This window comes from Prionailurus bengalensis, chromosome A1 (genome assembly GCF_016509475.1).
Source record: "Prionailurus bengalensis isolate Pbe53 chromosome A1, Fcat_Pben_1.1_paternal_pri, whole genome shotgun sequence".
Classification (NCBI taxonomy): Eukaryota; Metazoa; Chordata; class Mammalia; order Carnivora; family Felidae; genus Prionailurus; species Prionailurus bengalensis.
The window spans coordinates 151,695,655-151,717,646 of record NC_057343.1 but is presented as its reverse complement, the minus strand read 5'-3'; the positions used below and the strand labels follow the sequence as shown (position 1 = coordinate 151,717,646).

Here is a 21,992-nt window from a genome sequence, read left to right as displayed (position 1 = left end):
AGCAGGCTCCAGGCTCTGGGCTGTCAGGACACAGCCCGACGCAGGGCTCAAACTGGTGAACCTTGAGATCATGACCTGAGCCGAAGTGGGACGCCCAACCGACTGAGCCACCCAGGTGCCCCTAAAGCCTATTTTTAAAAAGTGTGCTCAGAATCCTCTGATCACTGGCCTTTGTGTTCTGCACACAGTGGATGTTATAGAATTCTATTTTCCACTGTCTGCTTTGGCATGAATTTCTAAATTTATTCCTAACTAACCACCCCCCCTTTCCCACCTTGGACAGCAAGATGGATATCATACTTCCTATAGAGCAGTATTGAATATCCTCCCAAGTTATGCCAATATGGGGTTAAAATGCATTACTCTTTCATTTCTAACATCAATAATTATCAACAAGACTGACAAATACACAATCTAATAAGGGATGTGTTTGAATTATCTCTCTTCCGATATTTTCTGAATATAATGATTGGTCCAAAATAAAGACTCATGGAAAGAATGAAGAATACATCCAAAATATTTGTAAATAATTCTTTGATTATTTTTCCATTGTTTTAGTTTTGCATATTCGAAGAATGTGACATTTATATTTATTTTTAGTTGGAATATTTTTTAAGTAGAAGAATATCAATATCCTAGGGTAAAAATAGCTCTAGCTGAGAGCAAAGACTTCTGGGTGCTGCTATGTAGTGCAGAGCCAATACAGTTATCATAAATTTTACTTCTAACAAAAGACATCAGGGTTAACAAAATTGTTTAATTTGCTTAGGCAGGATGAACCTTGTGCCTCTGCAAATTATTTCATGAGCTTTGTGTTGAATAATGCTCTAGAGAGATACTTTTTTCTCCATTTATACCCGAGTAGGAGTTAGCTTCTAGTTTATTTCAAGTACATAATATATGTGAAAAAGTGCTTGCAAATTAGAGGAATTATTGTAACACAAGTCTGCCTTAAGACATACAGGCTCTCAAGTTAAACAGGAATTACGTGCTTTAGCTAACAGATTTATGGAATGTAATGAAATTTTGCTACTGGGTAGTAAGAATAGACTGTGTAGTCTATTTCAATGGGGAATCAGAAAAAGTAAGTAGGAGACAGTGTTGAGAAAGAACAATGAAGTAGGAATCAGAAGCCCTATATGACCTTGAGCACTTGACTTCTCTAAACCTTAGTTTTTTAATCTGTAAAGTAGTAATTCTAAGCCATATTATTATTAAGATCAAATTATATAACAGATGTGAATGTGTTTTCTGCCTTTCAAAGAAGAGTATTAATTTAAATGTTATATATTAATTTAAAATGCTATTATATAAGAGGTAGGGGCTATTCCACTAAATCATGCAAAATAAAGTAAAAGGAATATTCTTTGGGTATATTCTTTGTGTAAACTGTGTTATTTTTAAAAAGTCCTCACTAAGAGTCTCTATAAACCCATGTCAATGTTCTGAAAACTGTCTTAGGCAAAGTGTATGGAGCAAAGCTTCTCAACCCATGAGAATCACCTGATTGTAGTAAAAATACCAATGCCAGGATCCCATCCACCATGTGTATTTAACAACAACTAATAAAGTTCACATATAATTTTGAGGAAAATCTTCATTTAAGAATCACTGGTCTAGAGCACAGGTCAGCAGACTTTTCTGTAACATCTAAATATTTTAGCTTTTGTGGGCACATGAAGTATCTGTTTCATATTCTCTGTCATTATTTATTTTTTAAAGAAACCCTTAAAAATGTAAAGAACATTTTTTTTCTTTTTAAATTTTTTATCTAAATTCTATTTCGTTAAAATACAATGCAATATTGGTTTTAGGAGTAGAATTCAGTGATTCATCACTTACATACAACACCCAATGCCCATCACAAGTGCCCTCCTTAATACCCATTACCCATCTAGCCCATCTGCCACCCGCCTCCCTCCATCAACCCCTCAGTTTGTTCTTATCCTTAAGTAAAGAACATTTTTAACTCCCCAGCCATACAAAACAAGCCTGGGGCTGAATGAGATTTTAGGGAATGTATGAGCTCACATCATAGTTTGTAAATTAGTACATGATACGTATATAATGTATTGTAACTATATGGATGATTGTCCTTTTCATTAATATGAAATCCTTAAGTGTAGAGCCTTGTTTTGTTCATTTTTATATTCCTGGGACCCAGCACATTTCCTGGCATATCATAGTTACTCACTAACTGCTGGATGGACGAATGGAAGAGAAAAAGTCTATTAAAAAGATTAATATTAGAGACTCTAGCATTTACAAAATCTATCCAATGTTAAGAGAGTTTCCCAATTAATTTCATCAATACAAAAAGGAAATAAATAAGGAAACAAACAAATACCAAAAACCCTATATCTCACGAAACTCTACAGGATTAATATTAATATTTGTTGACAATGACTATGTTAAACAGATTTTGGCAAATAATTCATTTTATTTGTTATTTGGAAGAAATGTGGTCCTGATTCTGTGGAAGTTCCAGTAAGATGGAGTTTCATTTCTTAGTTACAGTATCATTTTGGCCTCTAGCATGAGTTATGTACTTAAGGCTCTGGATTAGTACTGGTTATATTAACTTAGCTAAGTCTTCAAATGTGACTAACAGTGACTGCATTGCTTAATTCAAAGCTGTTGATACTGAGAATGTGAACATGGTGGTGAAGGATGACAAATTACAGTGGGTTCATAGTCATCTAATTACCTTAAAGTAGGTCTACAACATTTAAAAAAAACTTATCTTCCAGTTTTATCAAAGTATAACTGACAAATAAAACTAAGTATATTTACAGTGGACAACATGATGTTTTAGTGTATGTATACATTGTGAAATGATTAGCACAAGCAAGCTAATTAACATATCCATCACTTCACATAGTTATTTTTGTGTGTGTGGTGAGAACATTTAAGATCTTAGCAAAATTCAAGTGACAATATGATCATTGTTAACTATAGTCATTATGGTATAAGCTAGATCTTCAGAACTTATTCATCCTGCATAACTGAAACTTTGAACGCTTTGGCTAACATCTCCCCATTTCCCCTACCCCTCACAACCACCATTCTACTGTCTGTTTCTGAACGTTCAACTTGTTTAGATTCTACATACATGTGACATCATACAGTGTTTGTCTTTCTGTGTTTCTTTCATCTATCACAGTACCCTCCAGGTTAATTCATGTTGTCACAAATGACTGGATTTCTTTCTTTTTTTAAGGCTGAATAATATTCCATAGTATGTATATGTCACATTTTCTTTATCCATTCATCTGCAGGTAGCTGTTTAGTTTATTTCTGTATCACAGCTAATGTGAATAATACTACAATGAACATGAGAGTGCAGATAATATCTCTTCTGGCTACTGATTGTATTTCCTTTGGATATATACCTAGAAATGGGATTGCTTCATTGTATGGTAGTTCTATTTTTAATTTTTTTGAGGAACCTTCATACTGTTTTCTACAATATGAGTACTAATTCTCATTCCTACCAACAGTGAATAGGGTTCTTTTTTCTTCACATCCTTGCCAACATTTGTTCTTTTGTCTTTTTGATAGTACCCATTTTAGTGGGTGTGAGGCGATGTCTCATTGTGGTTTCAATTTGCATTTCCCTGATGATGAACAATCTTCCATATACCTGTTGACCATTTGTGTGTTTTCATTTGAGAATGACTATTCAGTTTTTTGCTCACTTTTTAAATGGATTACTAGGGGTTTTTGTTGTTGTTGTTGTTCTTGAATTGTATGTGTTCCTTATATATTTTGGACTTCAACACCTTATCAGATGTATGGTTTGCAAGTATTTTTCCCCATTCAGTGGGATGCCTTTTCACTTTGTTGACTGTTTCTTTTGCTGTGCAGAGGCTTTTAACCATTTGTCAATTTTTTTTTTATTTTGTTGCCTGTGCTTTAGGAATCATATCGAAAAAAATCATTGCCCAGAAAATAGATTTGTTTTATGTAGTTCTGCCTCTTGGCCTTCTGGATATAAAGATCTGATATCTTATTTCAGATCGAACGGAGCGTCCACCCTCTTGATCTGATTACTCCTTTGGCTGCTTTCTCAACTGAGGTGCAGTCTTCCTTAGTAAATCTTTGGTTGTTTTTTAGCTAACATTGCCTAGATTTCCCTTTACAACAGCTTACTCCATCTCATAGGCCAACATTTATCTGGGCACTTGACTACCACTCCTTAATTCAAGTGAACATTTCTTTCTGAATTACTGCAGTAGACTTCAATTTCCTACTTCCAAGGTCAACTGCACCAATTTGTCATATGCCTCTAATATGCCATGTTTATCCTGACTCAAGCCTGCTCCCCCATCTCAAATGTCCCCTGATGCTTAATAGTATCAGTTCAGGCATTGATAATATTGAACTTTGCCTTAGCCTTCTACTCCTAGAAAAAGATACAATAAATCCCCCAACTCCAATTCTTTTGTGCTCCAGGAAAAGGCTTACTGCAAAGAGCCAGTCTTCTCCTTCTTAGACGCCCTCCTTGTTTACCTATGACAAGGCTAGAGACAGACCCTCCTCTTCTTGATCTTTGCTTCTTAAATGACTAGCTGAACTGTGTGTCCCCACTGGCCAATCTGTACAAAATGCTTCACTTGACAAACTTTAGTCAGGCTTCTCTTCTTCTGCTGTATGCCTGAACTTTGCCTCACCCTTGGGCTTTGGGGCAAAACAACCCTCCTTAACAACTTCTCCACATGATCAGCTGATTGTAAGAAAAGACCTTCCCTGATAATTGTCTGATGATACTTAACTCATCCCACTATCCCATACCTGATTCCTTCTAGCTTTTTCCCCCATCCCTATAAAAAGAAAAAAAATACTGCATGAACTTTAAGATCTTATAGTCTACATATTCTCCCTATTGCAACAGTCACCTTCCCCTGATTGCAATAACCCTTTTGAATAAAATCTATTCCCAAAAGCTTTCCTATCCCTAAGATTAGGTTAGACACTCCCCACAGGGATTTTAAAACATTATGTCCTTATCCTAATTAGAGCACTCATCACAGTGAGGAACAGGGTTGTATTCTTGCCTCCATTCTTCACTAGAATGTGAGCTTCCTGAGGGCAGTCACTATGCCCTGTTTACCTTATAGCCCTGGTCCCTTGTAGAGTTTTAGAATGTTTTAGAGGTGTACTTAAGTCTTAAGTTCTTAATTACTTAAACTTCCCTGTGAAGATGGACAACTGATCTAAGAATCCATTTCTGACCATCATTTCCATGGATGAATGAATTGGGACAAGAGAAGAGAGGTCACAATGGAGATTATTCTTCTACTTCTGCATGCGAATAACATTCACATCCAGAAGGGGTGATTTAGATTAGATAAAGGTTTGCCACCCTCCACTGTGAACCTTATAAAACTATGTGGGAAAGCAATTTTGATTATTGTTGTAGAGGCCATCAGTTCTAGAAAAATATCCCAAAAGAAAATGGGTTTTTTTATTCCTTCTGGCTCAAAATAGTGACTTATACACTTCTGGAGATGGAAGGAATACCAGCTTCAATTTATCAAACACATAAAATGTTAACTGTGCCATTTTATTGAAAGTTTATGACATACATCACTAAGATATGATTTATATTATACCAGAAATGCTGCTTCCTCATTCCCCACTCCAGTCAAGAGATCTAACCTACCCTCAAGGACTCCAGCTGAAAGCTTCAAGGTAGATAATAAAGGCAGCTGGTTCCTATGTTCAGAAATAGTCCCTGACCTGAGTCACAATGTCTTTAGAATGCCAAATTTTGTTTTGTTTGCTTGTTTTTGTCAAGGGTGTTGTGTTCCTGTTATTTGATTCCTTGCCTAAATTCCTGATCCATTTTTAATCTTAATTAGATCCCTGACTTTCTGGTACTCAAAACATTTGCTGGGGAACCTGTCTTGTCCATCTCAGCTCTTTGTGGCAACTTAGTCTATGTCAAGCTTCACTGTCTGAGCCCTGAGACACTACCCATCAATTTCCAATCTGTCCATGAACCTCTGATCTATAGTTAATTCTGAACCTGGTGATGGTTTTGCTCCAACTCATACTGACGCACTGCATGCTGCTCTGCTTCTCCTTAGAAGGCCCTGCCATGCTCACTATGGCTCTCTGTTGGCCACTTGTCTTGTACTTTTGCATGCCGCTGCCCAATTCTAGAATTATACCATATAGTTCAGCAAACATCTGGAAACGATCCACCTATTTTAATTAGCTTAAACACATTGAAAGTAATAAATGTACACAGTTTTAAAAGTCATTTTCCTGACCTCCCTCCTGTAGACCTCCATTTTCTTGCTCTACTCTAGAGCCATGCCTCATTTACCTTTCTAGGACTGCTCTTCTGATCAATTCCATGTGTTTTGAATCAATTATCTTCTTTCTGGGTTACTTTCTCATTTAGATGCAGCACACTGTCTAGTATCTTTTTTCCTCTCCCATTTTTTTCTTTAATATTAAGATTCTCTTTTAATCAACATTATGTATGTCCCCACTGTACAAAGAATAATAGTTTTATAGACATGTTAAGAAAAAAACCACAGTCTCCTTGTTTGGGATCCTTAGATAACAGGGTTCAAGGGAAAAACTTATATTCTATATATTTTTTTGTAATGCAATCCTAGGAATCTAGTAGGAAAAAATAAAGTAAAGGAGTGAAACATGAGAAATGATTAGCAGGGTGTTCATTACCTAGCTGGTCTTGGCTTTGTGGTAAGTGCAGCAGATTGCTTGGCCTTATGGGATTGTCTTCAGAGAAGTCATAGGAACAATGAAGAAGTTATCTTACAGTTCTTGTCAAAGAATGGTCAAGTTTACTTCACTAAATGTCAACTCCTCAGCATTTTCAGATTGTGCCATCTAGTCTGTCCAAGCAGCTACTGGGGAAGCCAGAATCTAGGAATGTAGTGGTAACATCCAAAGTTTAAGCCACAGAGCACACAGTCAGCCTGTGAGTGGTTCTATGCTAATGGCACTTGCCTAGCATAGCAAGTGCAAGCTGTACTTTGCAAGACCTGTGAAGCAATAAGCTTCTGAGGGCACATGGGTACTGGGTAGATCCAGTGGATTCTTGCACTTCATTGGCACCAGAGATGAGCCCAGGGGAAGGAGGTAAAAGGCTCTTTCTTTTAAGGCATGAGGCAAGGAACTTTGGGGGTTACTTCTTTGTGCAACACAAGGAACCAGGAGTGAACATTGAACCAGTCCTCAGAAGTGGATTAGGCAGAATGCCACAATGACATGATTCTTGTCATGGAGCTCACCAGGCACTTCCCCATCATCATCAAACCTTTTCTCCGTGGCCTGTAATGATACATATGACATCAGGTGATCTAACTGAAGTATCAGCAGTAGCACTGAGCAGATTGCTGGTGATGTATCTCATGCCTGCATGCTAGCCTCTAAAATGCAACCTCTTTTACCTTTTCAAGCTGATTATTTTATTTATTCGTTCGTTCATTCATTCATTCATTCATTCATAAGTGTTTATTTTTGAGAGAGAGAGAGACCACAAGCAGGGGAGGGGCAGAGAGATAGAGGATGACAGAGGATCTGAAGGAGGCTCTGTGCTGACAACTGCTAGATAGCAGTGGTGCTCGGACTCATGAACACCAAGATCATGACCTGAGCTGAAGTCAGATGCTCAGTTGACTGAACCACCCAGGTGTCCCTTTTTGTTTACTCTAATATTCTTGGTTTATAAATCCCCTCATAAAAAAACCTTCACAGTCGCCACAGAGAAAGTCACTGCAGAATCTTTTACTCCTTCTGTTGCCCAGTCTCTAACTCACTTTTTGCCAGCACCAGCATTGGCTTTTGCAGTTCCCCTGATTTTCTTCATTCTGTTCTTGCATTCCTTTGCTGTTTTCTTGAGATCTTTTTCTTCTTATATAGTCCTTGCAAGTCTATGGGGTTTTTTTTTTTGTTTTGTTTTTTTACCCAAGGAACCATATAAATCATGCCAAAACCAGTTGTCTTGCCATCACCAACATGGCTTCTGAATCCACATACAAAGATAACATCTCATATGGTCTTGTAAATTTTGACTGGTTTTTCCCAAATTTCTGTCTTAGGTACTGTTGACTTTCCAGGATGAAGAATATCAGTGGCTGAAGTAGTTTCTGTTGAAGTAGTCAGTTGGTCGAGAACTTTCTGGTCTGAATAGTTACCATGTCATTCATGATGGCAGCCAAGCTTCAAGCAGCCAGGGAGAAAAGGACTTAAGCTGATTAATTTAGTGTTTCCTTGCATTGTCTCTAAATGATACTGTTGAAATGCCAACTTCTGATTTTTAGTTTGGGCATTTTCTCTTAAATTCCCACTGAAAAAGATGAAGATTTAATTTTCTCTCTACCCCGGCTTATATCACATGAAAGCACCCTTCAAACCTTTATTTCCCAACCCCCATTCTGCCAATACAATGTAATTTTGGTTAAAACAACAATGTTTACCTTATCATTTAAATACTACTGGGGGAGTGAGACCTCCAGAATGGCGGAGTTAAGGACCTCTGAAAATTCACTCCTCCCTAAGAGTAGTGAGAACATCGGCAAAAATTATCAAAATCAACTTTTTTAGAACTTTGAAAGTTAATTTTAAAGAATCCAAGGAGTTTTTATTCGAGAAAAACTGCTGAAACTTGGTTACAACAGTCAGTATTTTAACTTGCCCTATTCCCATCCTTCTCTTGACAGCTCCACAGTATCCTTGAAACCCAGCAGCCTAGCAGACACTGAAGGGGGCTGACCAGGTTTGAAGCTCCTTAAAATGTTCCATTCCCCAAAATTGTCACTATTTGACAAATCTGGAATTTGCTAGAAAAATCCTTACTCATAGGACTTGTCATTGTTTGACTAGACTTTGAGCTTGTTCAAGCAGTCAGAGCCCTATTCTCAGGGTGCCTATCAAAAACCATCACAGTAAATTGTTTAACTTTGAAGCTATTTGAGGCAGGAATACCAGTTGAGGCAAACAAGATGATGGCCAAAAGACTTTAAAAGAATATCTGGGAAATGAGATGTTAATAGGGGAATTGGAAAGCACCAACATATTTCTGGGAATCTAGAGGACCATGCCTGTGCAGGAGTATATACATGTCCAAAAAAAAAAAAAAAAAAAAAAACAAAAGTGAGAAAACCCTTCTTTCTCACCTCTGTGTAACCAAGAGGGCCTGTGCAATCAAGAAGTGAAGGCAAAGGCAGGATGGTAAACTGTCAGAGTCCCAATATACATACAGAAACCATAAACAAAAGATAGAAGACTTATTAGTTCAGGCACTCAAGGAAATCTGTGTCCAAACATCAGCTGACTACAAAGATAACCAAAGAAAGATATAAGTAACAAAAACAGAACAAGTTATATAGACTTCACAGAATTAGTACACAGAAGTCATTAAAAACAACAAAAAAGAACAACAAAACAAAACAAAACTTAGCAATCATAATAAGCCCTGGAGGGGGTAGGTATCTGACTTCCAGAATTGCCACATTATATATTTTTAAATGTCCACATTTCAATTAAAATTATGAGGCATTCAAAAAACCCACAGAAAACATGGCCTTATACATAGGGAGAAAAATAGTTAATAGAAATTAACTACTAAATTAACTTCTACTAGAGAAGAACTTTAAATCACCTATTATAGGGACACCCAGGTGGCTCAGTTGGTTAAACGTCTGACTTTAGCTCAGGTCATGATCTTGCAGTCTGTGAGTTTGAGTCCCGCATCAGGCTCTGTGCTGATAGTTTAGAGCCTGGAACCTGCTTCGATTCTGTGTCTCCTTCTCTGGGTGCCCCTCCCCCACGCACGTGCTGTATCTCTCTGTCTCTCAAAAATAAATAAACATGAAAAATTAAAAAAAAAAATAAAAAATAAATCACCTATTATAAATATGTTTAAAGAACTAAGGGAAATCATGTCTAAATTAATAGAGCGTAAGAGACCCATGAGACACCATCAGGCATCTAACATATGTTTCAGAAGAAGAGGAGGAAGATAAAGAAGTGGAGGGTAGATATGAAGAAGTAATGACCAGACACATCTTCAATTTGAAAAACAATAGTCTATACATCTTTTTTTATTTTTTTATTTTTTTTATATATATGAAATTTATTGTCAAATTGGTTTCCATACAACACCCAGTGCTCATCCCAAAAGGTGCCCTCCTCAATACCCATCACCCACCCTCTCCTCCCTCCCACCCCCCATCAACCCTCAGTTTGTTCTCAGTTTTTAACAGTCTCTTATGCTTTGGCTCTCTCCCACTCGAACCTCTTTTTTTTTTTTCCCTTCCCCTCCCCCATGGGTTCCTGTTATGTTTTCAGGATCCACATAAGAGTGAAACCATATGGTATCTGTATTTCTCTGTATGGCTTATTTCACTTAGCATCACACTCTCCAGTTCCATCCACGTTGCTAAAAAAGGCCATATTTCATTTTTTCTCATTGCCACGTAATATTCCATTGTGTATATAAACCACAATTTCTTTATCCATTCATCAGTTGATGGACATTTAGGCTCTTTCCATAATTTGGCTATTGTTGAGAGTGCTGCTATGAACATTGGGGTACAAGTGGCCCTATGCATCAGTACTCCTGTATCCCTTGGATAAATTCCTAGCAGTGCTATTGCTGGGTCATAGGGTAGGTCTATTTTTAATTTTCTGAGGAACCTCCACACTGCTTTCCAGAGCGGCTGCACCAATTTGCATTCCCACCAACAGTGCAAGAGGGTTCCCGTTTCTCCACATCCTCGCCAGCATCTATAGTCTCCTGATTTGTTCATTTTGGCCACTCTGACTGGCGTGAGGTGATACCTGAGTGTGGTTTTGATTTGTATTTCCCTGATAAGGAGCGACGCTGAACATCTTTTCATGTGCCTGTTGGCCATCCGGATGTCTTCTTTAGAGAAGTGTCTATTCATGTTTTCTGCCCATTTCTTCACTGGGTTATTTGTTTGTCGGGTGTGGAGTTTGGTGAGCTCTTGAGAGATTTTGGATACTAGCCCTTTGTCCGATATGTCATTTGCGAATATCTTTTCCCATTCCGTTGGTTGTCTTTTAGTTTTGTTGGTTGTTTCCTTTGCTGTGCAGAAGCTTTTTATCTTCATAAGGTCCCAGTAATTCACTTTTGCTTTTAATTCCCTTGCCTTTGGGGATGTGTCGAGTAAGAGATTGCTACGGCTGAGGTCAGAGAGGTCTTTTCCTGCTTTCTCCTCTAAGGTTTTGATGGTTTCCTGTCTCACATTTAGGTCCTTTATCCATTTTGAGTTTATTTTTGTGAATGGTGTGAGAAAGTGGTCTAGTTTCAACCTTCTGCATGTTGCTGTCCAGTTCTCCCAGCACCATTTGTTAAAGAGACTGTCTTTTTTCCATTGGATGTTCTTTCCTGCTTTGTCAAAGATGAGTTGGCCATACGTTTGTGGGTCTAGTTCTGGGGTTTCTATTCTATTCCATTGGTCTATGTGTCTGTTTTGGTGCCACTACCATGCTGTCTTGATGATGACAGCTTTGTAGTAGAGGCTAAAGTCTGGGATTGTGATGCCTCCTGCTTTGGTCTTCTTCTTCAAAATTCCTTTGGCTATTCGGGGCCTTTTGTGGTTCCATATGAATTTTAGGATTGCTTGTTCTAGTTTCGAGAAGAATGCTGGTGCAATTTTGATTGGGATTGCATTGAATGTGTAGATAGCTTTGGGTAGTATTGACATTTTGACAATATTTATTCTTCCAATCCATGAGCAGGGAATGTCTTCCCATTTCTTTAAATCTTCTTCAATTTCCTTCATAAGCTTTCTATAGTTTTCAGCATACAGATCCTTTACATCTTTGGTTAGATTTATTCCTAGGTATTTTATGCTTCTTGGTGCAATTGTGAATGGGATCAGTTTCTTTATTTGTCTTTCTGTTGCTTCCTTGTTAGTGTATAAGAATCCAACTGATTTCTGTACATTGATTTTGTATCCTGCAACTTTGCTGAATTCCTGTATCAGTTCTAGCAGACTTTTGGTGGAGTCTATCGGATTTTCCATGTATAATATCATGTCATCTGCAAAAAGCGAAAGCTTGACTTCATCTTTGCCAATTTTTATGCCTTTGATTTCCTTTTGTTGTCTGATTGCTGATGCTAGAACTTCCAGCACTATGTTAAACAGCAGCGGTGAGAGTGGGCATCCTTGTCGTGTTCCTGATCTCAGGGAAAAAGCTCTCAGTTTTTCCCCGTTGAGGATGATGTTAGCTGTGGGCTTTTCATAAATGGCTTTTATGATCTTTAAGTATGTTCCTTCTATCCCGACTTTCTCAAGGGTTTTTATTAAGAAAGGGTGCTGGATTTTGTCGAAGGCCTTTTCTGCATCGATTGACAGGATCATATGGTTCTTCTCTTTTTTTTTGTTAATGTGATGTATCACGTTGATTGATTTGCGAAAGTTGAACCAGCCCTGCATCCCAGGAATGAATCCCACTTGATCATGGTGAATAATTCTTTTTATATGCCGTTGAATTCGATTTGCTAGTATCTTATTGAGAATTTTTGCATCCATATTCATCAGGGATATTGGCCTGTAGTTCTCTTTTTTTACTGGGTCTCTGTCTGGTTTAGGAATCAAAGTAATACTGGCTTCATAGAATGAGTCTGGAAGTTTTCCTTCCCTTTCTATTTCTTGGAATAGCTTGAGAAGGATAGGTATTATCTCTGCTTTAAACGTCTGGTAGAACTCCCCTGGGAAGCCATCTGGTCCTGGACTCTTATTTGTTGGGAGATTTTTGATAACCGATTCAATTTCTTCGCCGGTTATGGGTCTGTTCAAGCTTTCTATTTCCTCCTGATTGAGTTTTGGAAGCGTGTGGGTGTTCAGGAATTTGTCCATTTCTTCCAGGTTGTCCAATTTGTTGGCATATAAGTTTTCATAGTATTCCCTGATAATTGTTTGTATCTCTGAGGGATTGGTTGTAATCATTCCATTTTCATTCATGATTTTATCTATTTGGGTCATCTCCCTTTTCTTTTTGAGAAGCCTGGCTAGAGGTTTGTCAATTTTGTTTATTTTTTCAAAAAACCAACTCTTGGTTTCGTTGATCTGCTCTACAGTTTTTTTAGTTTCTATATTGTTTATTTCTGCTCTGATCTTTATTATTTCTCTTCTTCTGCTGGGTTTAGGCTACCTTTGCTGTTCTGCTTCTAGTTCCTTTAGGTGTGCTGTTAGATTTTGTATTTGGGATTTTTCTTGTTTCTTGAGATAGGCCTGGATTGCAATGTATTTTCCTCTCAGGACTACCTTCGCTGCGTCCCAAAGCGTTTGGATTGTTGTATTTTCATTTTCGTTTGTTTCCATATATTTTTTAATTTCTTCTCTAATTGCCTGGTTGACCCACTCATTCGTTAGTAGGGTGTTCTTTAACCTCCATGCTTTTGGAGGTTTTCCAGACTTTTTTCTGTGGTTGATTTCAAGCTTCATAGCATTGTGGTCTGAAAGTATGCATGGTATAATTTCAATTCTTGTAAACTTACGAAGGGCTGTTTTGTGACCCAGTATATGATCTATCTTGGAGAATGTTCCATGTGCACTCGAGAAGAAAGTATATTCTGTTGCTTTGGGATGCAGAGTTCTAAGTATATCTGTCAAGTCCATCTGATCCAATGTCTCATTCAGGGCCCTTGTTTCTTTATTGACCGTGTGTCTAGATGATCTATCCATTTCTGTAAGTGGGGTGTTAAAGTCCCCTGCAATGACCACATTCTTATCAATAAGGTTGCTTACGTTTATGAGTAATTGTTTTATATATTTGGGGGCTCCGGTATTCGGCGCATAGACATTTATAATTGTTAGCTCTTCCTGATGGATAGACCCTGTAACTATTATATAATGTCCTTCTTCATCTCTTGTTACAGCCTTTAATTTAAAGTCTAGTTTGTCTGATATAAGTATGGCTACTCCAGCTTTCTTTTGGCTTCCAGTCGCATGATAAATAGTTTTCCATCCCCTCACTCTCAATCTAAAGGTGTCCTCAGGTCTAAAATGAGTCTCTTGTAGACAGCAAATAGATGGGTCTTGTTTTTTTATCCATTCTGATACCCTGTGTCTTTTGGTTGGTGCATTTAATCCATTTACATTCAGTGTTATTATAGAAAGATACAGGTTTAGAGTCATTGTGATGTCTGTATGTTTTATGCTTGTAGTGATGCCTCTGGTACTTTGTCTCACAGGGTCCCCCTTAGGATCTCTTGTAGGGCTGGTTTAGTGGTGACAAATTCCTTCAGTTTTTGTTTGTTTGGGAAGACCTTTATCTCTCCTTCTATTCTAAATGACAGACTTGCTGGATAAAGGATTCTCGGCTGCATATTTTTTCTGTCTAGCACCCTGAAAATCTCGTGCCAATTCTTTCTGGCCTGCCAGGTTTCAAAAGAGAGATCAGTCACGAGTCTTATAGGTCTCCCTTTATATGTGAGGGCACGTTTACCCCTTGCTGCTTTCAGAATTTTCTCTTTATCCTTGTATTTTGCCAGTTTCACTATGATATGTCGTGCAGAAGATCGATTCAAGTTACGTCTGAAGGGAGTTCTCTGTGCCTCTTGGATTTCAATGCCTTTTTCCTTCCCCAGTTCAGGGAAGTTCTCAGCTATGATTTCTTCAAGTACCCCTTCAGCACCTTTCCCTCTCTCTTCCTCCTCTGGGATACCATTTATGCGTATATTATTTCTTTTTAGTGTATCACTTAGTTCTCTAATTTTCCCCTCATACTCCTGGATTTTTTTATCTCTCTTTTTCTCAGCTTCCTCTTTTTCCATAACTTTATCTTCTAGTTCACCTATTCTCTCCTCTGCCTCTTCAAGCCGAGCCGTGGTGGTTTCCATTTTGTTTTGCATTTCATTTAAAGCGTTTTTCAGCTCCTCGTGACTGTTCCTTAGTCCCTTGATCTCTGTAGCAAGAGATTCTCTGCTGTCCTGTATACTGTTTTCAAGCCCAGCGATTAATTTTATGACTATTATTCTAAATTCACTTTCTGTTATATTATTTAAATCCTTTTTGATCAGCTCATTAGCTGTTGATATTTCCTGGAGATTCCTCTGAGGGGAATTCTTCTGCTTGGTCATTTTGGATAGTCCCTGGAATGGTGAGGACCTGCAGGGCACTTCCCCTGTGCTGTGGCGTATAACTGGAGTTGGTGGGCGGGGCCGCAGTCACACCTGATGTCTGCCCCCAGCCCACCGCTGGGGCCACAGTCAGACTGGTGTGTGCCTTCTCTTCCCCTCTCCTAGGGGCGGGATTCACTGTGGGGTGGTGTGGCCCGTCTGGGCTACTTGCAAACTGCCAGGCTTGTGATGCTGGGGATCTGGCGTATTAGCTGGGGTGGGTAGGCAAGGTGCACAGGGGCAGGAGGGGCAGGCTTAGCTCGCTTCTCCTTAGGTGATCCACTTCAGGAGGGGCCCTGTGGCAGCGGGAGGGAGTCAGATCCGCTGCCGGAGGTTTGGCTCCGCAGAAGCGCAGAGTTGGGTGTTTGCGCGGAGCGAGGAAGTTCCCTGGCAGGAACCGGTTCTCTTTGGGATTTTGGCTGGGGGATGGGCGGGGGAGATGGCGCTGGCGAGCGCCTTTGTTCCCCACCAAACTGAGCTCTGTCGTCCAGGGGCTCAGCAGCTCTCCCTCCCTTTGTCCTCCAGCCTTCCCGCTTTCCGAGCAGAGCTGTTAACTTATGACCTCCCAGACGCTAAGTCGCGCTTGCTGTCGGAACGTAGTCCGTCAGGCCCCTCCGCTTTTGCAAGCCAGACTCGGGGGCTCTGCTTGGCTGGCGAGCCGCCCCTCCGCCCCGGCTCCCTCCCGCCAGTCCGTGGAGCGCGCACCTCGCTGCCCTTCCTACCCTCTTCCGTGGGCCTCTTGTCTGCGCTTGGCTCTGGCGACTCTGTTCTGCTAATCCTCTGGCGGTTTTCTGGGTTATTTAGGCAGGTGTAGGTGGAATCTAAGTGATCAGCAGGACGCGCGGTGAGCCCAGCGTCCTCCTACGCCGCCATCTTCCCTCATTCCCTGAAAAACAATAGTCTATACATCTAAGAAGCTCAACAGATGCCAAGTAGGATAAACTCAAATTGATGCACACATAGATATAACATAGTCAGATTGTCAAGGAGACAAAATGAGAATCTTGAATTCAAGGAAAAAAGAACTCATCATTTCCAATGATCTTCAATAAGATATCTGATTTCTCACAGGAAATGATGGAAGCCAGAGGGATTACATATTTAAAGTGCTGAATAAAAAAGACTGTCATTTAAGAATTTTATATATAGCAATACTATCCTTCAAAAATGAAGACACAACTGACATTACCAGAAAAAAACTAGAAGTATCTGTGAATACAAGGACTAAACTACAAGAAATAATAAAAAGAGTATTCAAGGCTGAAATGAAAGGACACTAGACAGTAACTCAAGTTCACACAAAGAAACAAAGACTTATAAAGATAACTACATAAATAAATATGAAAAAACAAATATATTTTTGTTTGTAGTCCTTTTCTTTTCCTGACTTAAAAGACAACTACTAAAAGCAATAAATGTATAAAAATGTAATTTATATATATAACAATAAAAGCACAAAGAAGGGAAGAAGGAACAGAGCTGTACATCTAAGAAGTTGCAAAGCTGTACATCAACAAGGTGCAAAGTTTTTGTGTACTATTGAAATTAAATTGGTATTCAAGATGATGTAAAGAAATGGAAAGACATTCCATGCTCATGGTATGGAAGAACAAATATTGTTAAAATGTCTATACTACCCAAAGCAATCTACAGATTTAAGCAATCCCTATCAAAATGCCAACAGCATTTTCCACAGAAGTAGAACAATCCTAAAATTTGTATGGAACAACGAAAGAACCCAAATAGCCAAAGTCATATTGAAAAAGAGAAATAAAACTGGAGGTATTACAATTCCAGACTTCAAATTATATTACAAAGCTGTAGTAATCAAAACAGTATGATACTTCTATAAAAATAGACACACAGAGCAATGGGATAGAATAAAAACCCAGAAATGAACCTGCAATTATATGGTCAATTAAAGGAGGAATGAATATATCATGAGAAATAGATAATGTCTTCAAAAAATGATATTGGAACGCTGGACAGCTACAAGCAAAAAAAAGAAACTGGACCATTTTCTTTTACCATACACAAAAATGAACTCAAACTGGATTAAAGATCTAAATATGAGATGTGAAACCATAAAAATCCTAGAAGAGAGCATAGGCAGTAGTTTCTCTGAAATTGGCCATAGCAACATTTTTCTAGATATGTCTTCTGAAGCAAGGGAAATAAAAGCAAAAATAAACTATTGGGACTACATCAAAATAAAAAGCTTCTGCCAGTGAAGGAAATAATCAACAAAACTAAAAGACAGCTACTAAACAGGAGAAGATATTTGCAAATGACATATCTGATAAAGGGTTAGTATTCAAAATTTATAAAGAACTTCTACAGCTCAACACCGAAGAAACAAATAACCCAATATTAAAATGGGCAGAGGACACGAACAGACCTTTTTCCAAAGAAGACATCCAGATAGCCAACAGACACATGAAAAGATGCTCAATATCACTCATCATCAGGGAAATGCAAATGAAAACCACAATGAGATATCACCTCACACCTGTCAAGATGGCAAAAATAAAAGACACATGTAACAACAAATGTTGGTGAGGATGTGGAGAAAAAGGAACCCTTGTGCACTGTTGGTGGGAATAAAAACTTGCAGCCACTGTGGAAAACAGTATGGAGTTAAATATAGAACTACCCTATGATCCAGTGATCACACTACTACCAAAAAATACAAAAACATTAATTTAAAAGGATATATACACCCCTATGTTCATTGCAGCATTATTTACAATAGCTAAATTATGGAAGCAGCTCAAGTGTCCAAAAAAAGAGGAATGGATAAAGAAGATATGGTGTGTGTGTGTGTGTGTGTGTGTGTGTATGTGTGTGTGTATATATATATATATATTCATATACATATGAAATATTCAGCCATAAAGAATGTGATGTTGCCATTTGCAACAACATGGGTGGATCTAGATGATATAATACTGTGAAATAAATCAAAGGAAGACAAATCTATGATTTCACTCATATGTGGAATTTTAGAAACAAAACATATGAGCAAAGAAAAAAAGGGAGAGACAAACCAAGAAACATATTCTTAACTATAGAGAACAAATTGATGGTTACCAGAGGGAAGGTGGATGGAGGGTGGGTGAAATAGATGATAAGGATTAAAAATGCACTTATCATGATGAGCACTGACTAATGTTTAGAATTGTTGAATCACTATATTATACACTTGAAACTTATAGAACACTATTTATTAACTATACTGGAATTAAAATTAAAAACTTAATTTAAAAAACTTAATAAAAACTTAAATTGATGTTAATCCAAATTAGATTAAGTTGTTTATTGGAATCCTAAGGGCAACCACTAATAAAACAACTCAAAATAAAATAAAATAAAATAAAATAACTCAAAATAAAATAAAATAAATGCCAAGTGAATTAAAATGGTATACTAAAAAAATCTATTTTTATTTATTTATTTTTTAATGTTTATTTACTTTTGAGACAGAGAGAGACAGAGCATGAACGGGGGAGGGTCAGAGAGAGGGAGACACAGAATCTGAAACAGGCTCCAGGCTCTGAGCTGTCAGCACAGAGCCCGACGTGGGGCTCCAACTCACGGACCGCGAGATCATGACCTGAGCGAAGTCGGCCGCTCAACCGACTGAGCCACCCAGGCGCCCCAAAAAAATCTATTTAAAAAAAAAATTTTTTTTAACATTTATTTATTTTTGAGACAGAGAAAGAGACAGCGTGAACAGGGGAGGGTCAGAGAAAAAGGGAGACACACAGAATCTGAAACAGGCTCCAGGCTCTGAGCTGTCAGCACAGAGCCTGACACAGGGCTTGAACCCATGGACCGTGAGATCATGACCTGAGCCGAAGTCGGACGCTTAACCGACTGAGCCACCCAGGCGCCCCCTAAAAAAATATATTTAAAGATACAAATTAAAGGGAGTAGTGGAGGAATAAAGTAACAAAGAAGACATAAAAAACAAATATCAAAGTGGTAGACATAAATCCTACCTTATCAGTAATTACATTAAATGTACATGTATTAAATTTTCTGATCAAAAGACAAAGATTGGCACAATGGTTCAAAAATTAACCATGTGCCATATAAAGAAACACACTTCACAAAGATACAAATACGTTGGAAGTAAAATAATAGAAAACAGAGACACCACAGAAACAATAACTAAAAGAGAGCTTGAATTGCTATACAAATATAAGGGGTGCCTAGGTGGCTCAATCTGTTAAGTGTCTGACGCTTGATTTCAACTCAGGTCATGATCTCCTGGTTTTGTGAGCACAAGCCCCTTGTTGGGTTCTGTGCTGACAGCGCAGAGCCTGTTTGGGATTCTCTCTCTTTCCCTCTCTTTCTGCCCCTCCCCTGCTCACCCTGTCTCTGTCACACTCAAAATGAATAAACTTAAAATTTTTTTTTGAAAAACCCCACAACTATAATTTAAACATTATTCCCACCTGAGCCAGGAAGGGAAATCATGATTACTTTTCCTTTACTGCTTAACTCTGTTAGTTAGAACTAATAATTGCCTTTTCTTATTTGCTTAATTTTCCATTTATTTATCAATGATTCCATGCAAACTTTTCACAAGTTATCTAAATCTCTCAAAATGCTCAAATCTATCAGATATTCCATCACTTTTATCTTCCCAATGGAGTTTCTTACAAAGCCTCTGCCCTATTCCAGTATGGTTGGGTTATCCTCCCTACCTGTATTTTTCATCCTGAGATCTCCCTTTCTGAGCATCATGGTTATTAACGTCATCCCTCTGTTAGGGTGGAAATACTGTTTCGGTTTGGCAGTTCTTTCTTGGTTTACTCCCTCATTTTGGTAGAACTCAAACTTCAATAGCTTCCTGAGCAAAGGGAACATGGAAAATACATTTCTTAGAATGTGCCTGTGTGAAATTTATTTATCCTACCCCAAATCTTGATGAAAATTTTCTTGGTTTAGAATTTTAGCTTGGAAGTAATTTTTCTTCACAATTTTGAAGGTGAACCCCAATTGGCCTTGAACTTCCTCTCTTCTGTGAGAAGTGTGCAACTGTTTTGATTTTTGATTCTTGTTATGTGGCCTAATTTTTTCTGTATAGAACACCATTTCCAGGGTACTAAAATTTTACAGTGATATGTCTTGGTATGAGTCTATTTCATCTATTTTATGAAGCACTCCCTGGATTCTTTTTTCCTCACTTTCCTAAGGATATAAGGTAAAGATTTGGCTTACATATAAAATTTAGTAATCAGTGAAAAGTACACAGGAATAAAATACAGTTAGCAAAAGCTAAGTAGCTCTTAATCCCTAAGTTAGAGACAGCATGGCATAGATAATTCTTGGTTAACTTAAGAAAGAGGTGTTTGAAGGAAATGAATGGAGTTTTTTTTTTAACAACCTTAATTTAGTGACTAAGGCAATGAAATAGAGAGACTGGTATAAGGAAGTTTTTATGTATAATGCTCGTAGTTCTCGGTAATTGTAAGAAAAGATTTCCTCTGATCAAAATATAACAGATAGTTTAGCCTTAATCAAATGTGCTAATGAGAGATAGTCTTTCAGACAGAATGCCTTCTATTGTTCTTACGTTTACAGCTTTACCACTTTCACCTCAAACATATATAAACATATTTTTGTGAGGTATGAATCCTTTGTAAAATTGTGTTAAATCTAATTAAGATTGGAATAAAATTTTAGGGAATGTGTTTTATTAACAAAATTCTTTCTTCAATTTTTACCTCTTTTTTTTCCTGATGCTGAAATCAAATAATTCATCCTAAGGTATTCTATCAATACATAAAACATAATGACTTTTTAGGGGCACCTGGGTGGTTCAGTCGTTTAAGCGTCTGACTCTTGATTTTAGCTCAAGTCATGATCTCATGGACTGTGAGTTGGAGGCCCACATAAGGCTTTGTGCTGGCAGTGTGGAGGCTGCTTGGGATTCTCTCTTTCCCTCCCTCCTTCTGCCAATCCCCCTATTGCTCGTGTGTGTGTGTGTGTGTGTGTGTGTGTGTGTGTGTGGTTATTCTGTCTCTCTCTCAAATGAAACTTAAAAAAAAAACCATAGTGACTTTTTAGAGGATACACTGTAAAAGTAAAAGGGAGATGATGGAGGAGGGGAAGAGGATGTGTTTAACTGTTAGGAGGTTGTGGCAAATATTTTGATTTGATTTTATTTTTTGCAGTATTTTATCTTTTTAAATCCTACAATACAAAGATAAATTATTTGAGCAGTAAAGTAATATCAGCTTTTCCAGGGTCACCTGAGTGGCTCATTTGGTTAAGTGTCTGACTTTGGCTCAGGTTATGATCTCATGGTGTGTGAGTTCAGGCTTTCCATCAAGCTTGCTGCTGTCAACCTATCAGTTCAGATTCTGCTTCAGATCTTCTGTCCACCTTTCTCTTTGCCCCTCCCCTGCTTATTCTCTTTCTCTCTCTCTCAAAAATAGATAAACATTTAAAAGTAAATAGATATAGGGGTGCCTGGGTAGCTCAGTCGGTTGAGCATCCCACTTGAGCTCAGGACATGATCTCACGGTCTGTGAGTTTGAACCCTGCTTCAGGCTCTGTGCTGACAGCTCAGAGCCTGGAGCCTGCTTCGGATTCTGTGTCTCCCTCTCTCTCTGCCCCTCTCATGCTTACGCTCTGTCTCTCTCTTTCTCTGAAAAATGAATAAACTTTAAAAAAAAACACTTAAAAATAAAATTAAACTAAAATAAATAGATATACAATGAATCCAGAGCTTTCCTTCCATTTCTATTTTTTGGAACAGCTTGAGAAGGATAGGTATTAACTCTGCTTTAAATGTCTGCTAGAATTCCCCTGGGAAGCCATCTGGCCCAGGACTCTTATTTGT

General features: G+C 38.2%; 1 pseudogene; it reads right to left on the bottom strand.

The window, feature by feature from the left end:
* Positions 1–7,795: 7,795 nt before the first annotated feature.
* On the bottom strand, positions 7,796–8,189 carry LOC122474869 (annotated as a pseudogene).
* Positions 8,190–21,992: the final 13,803 nt, after the last annotated feature.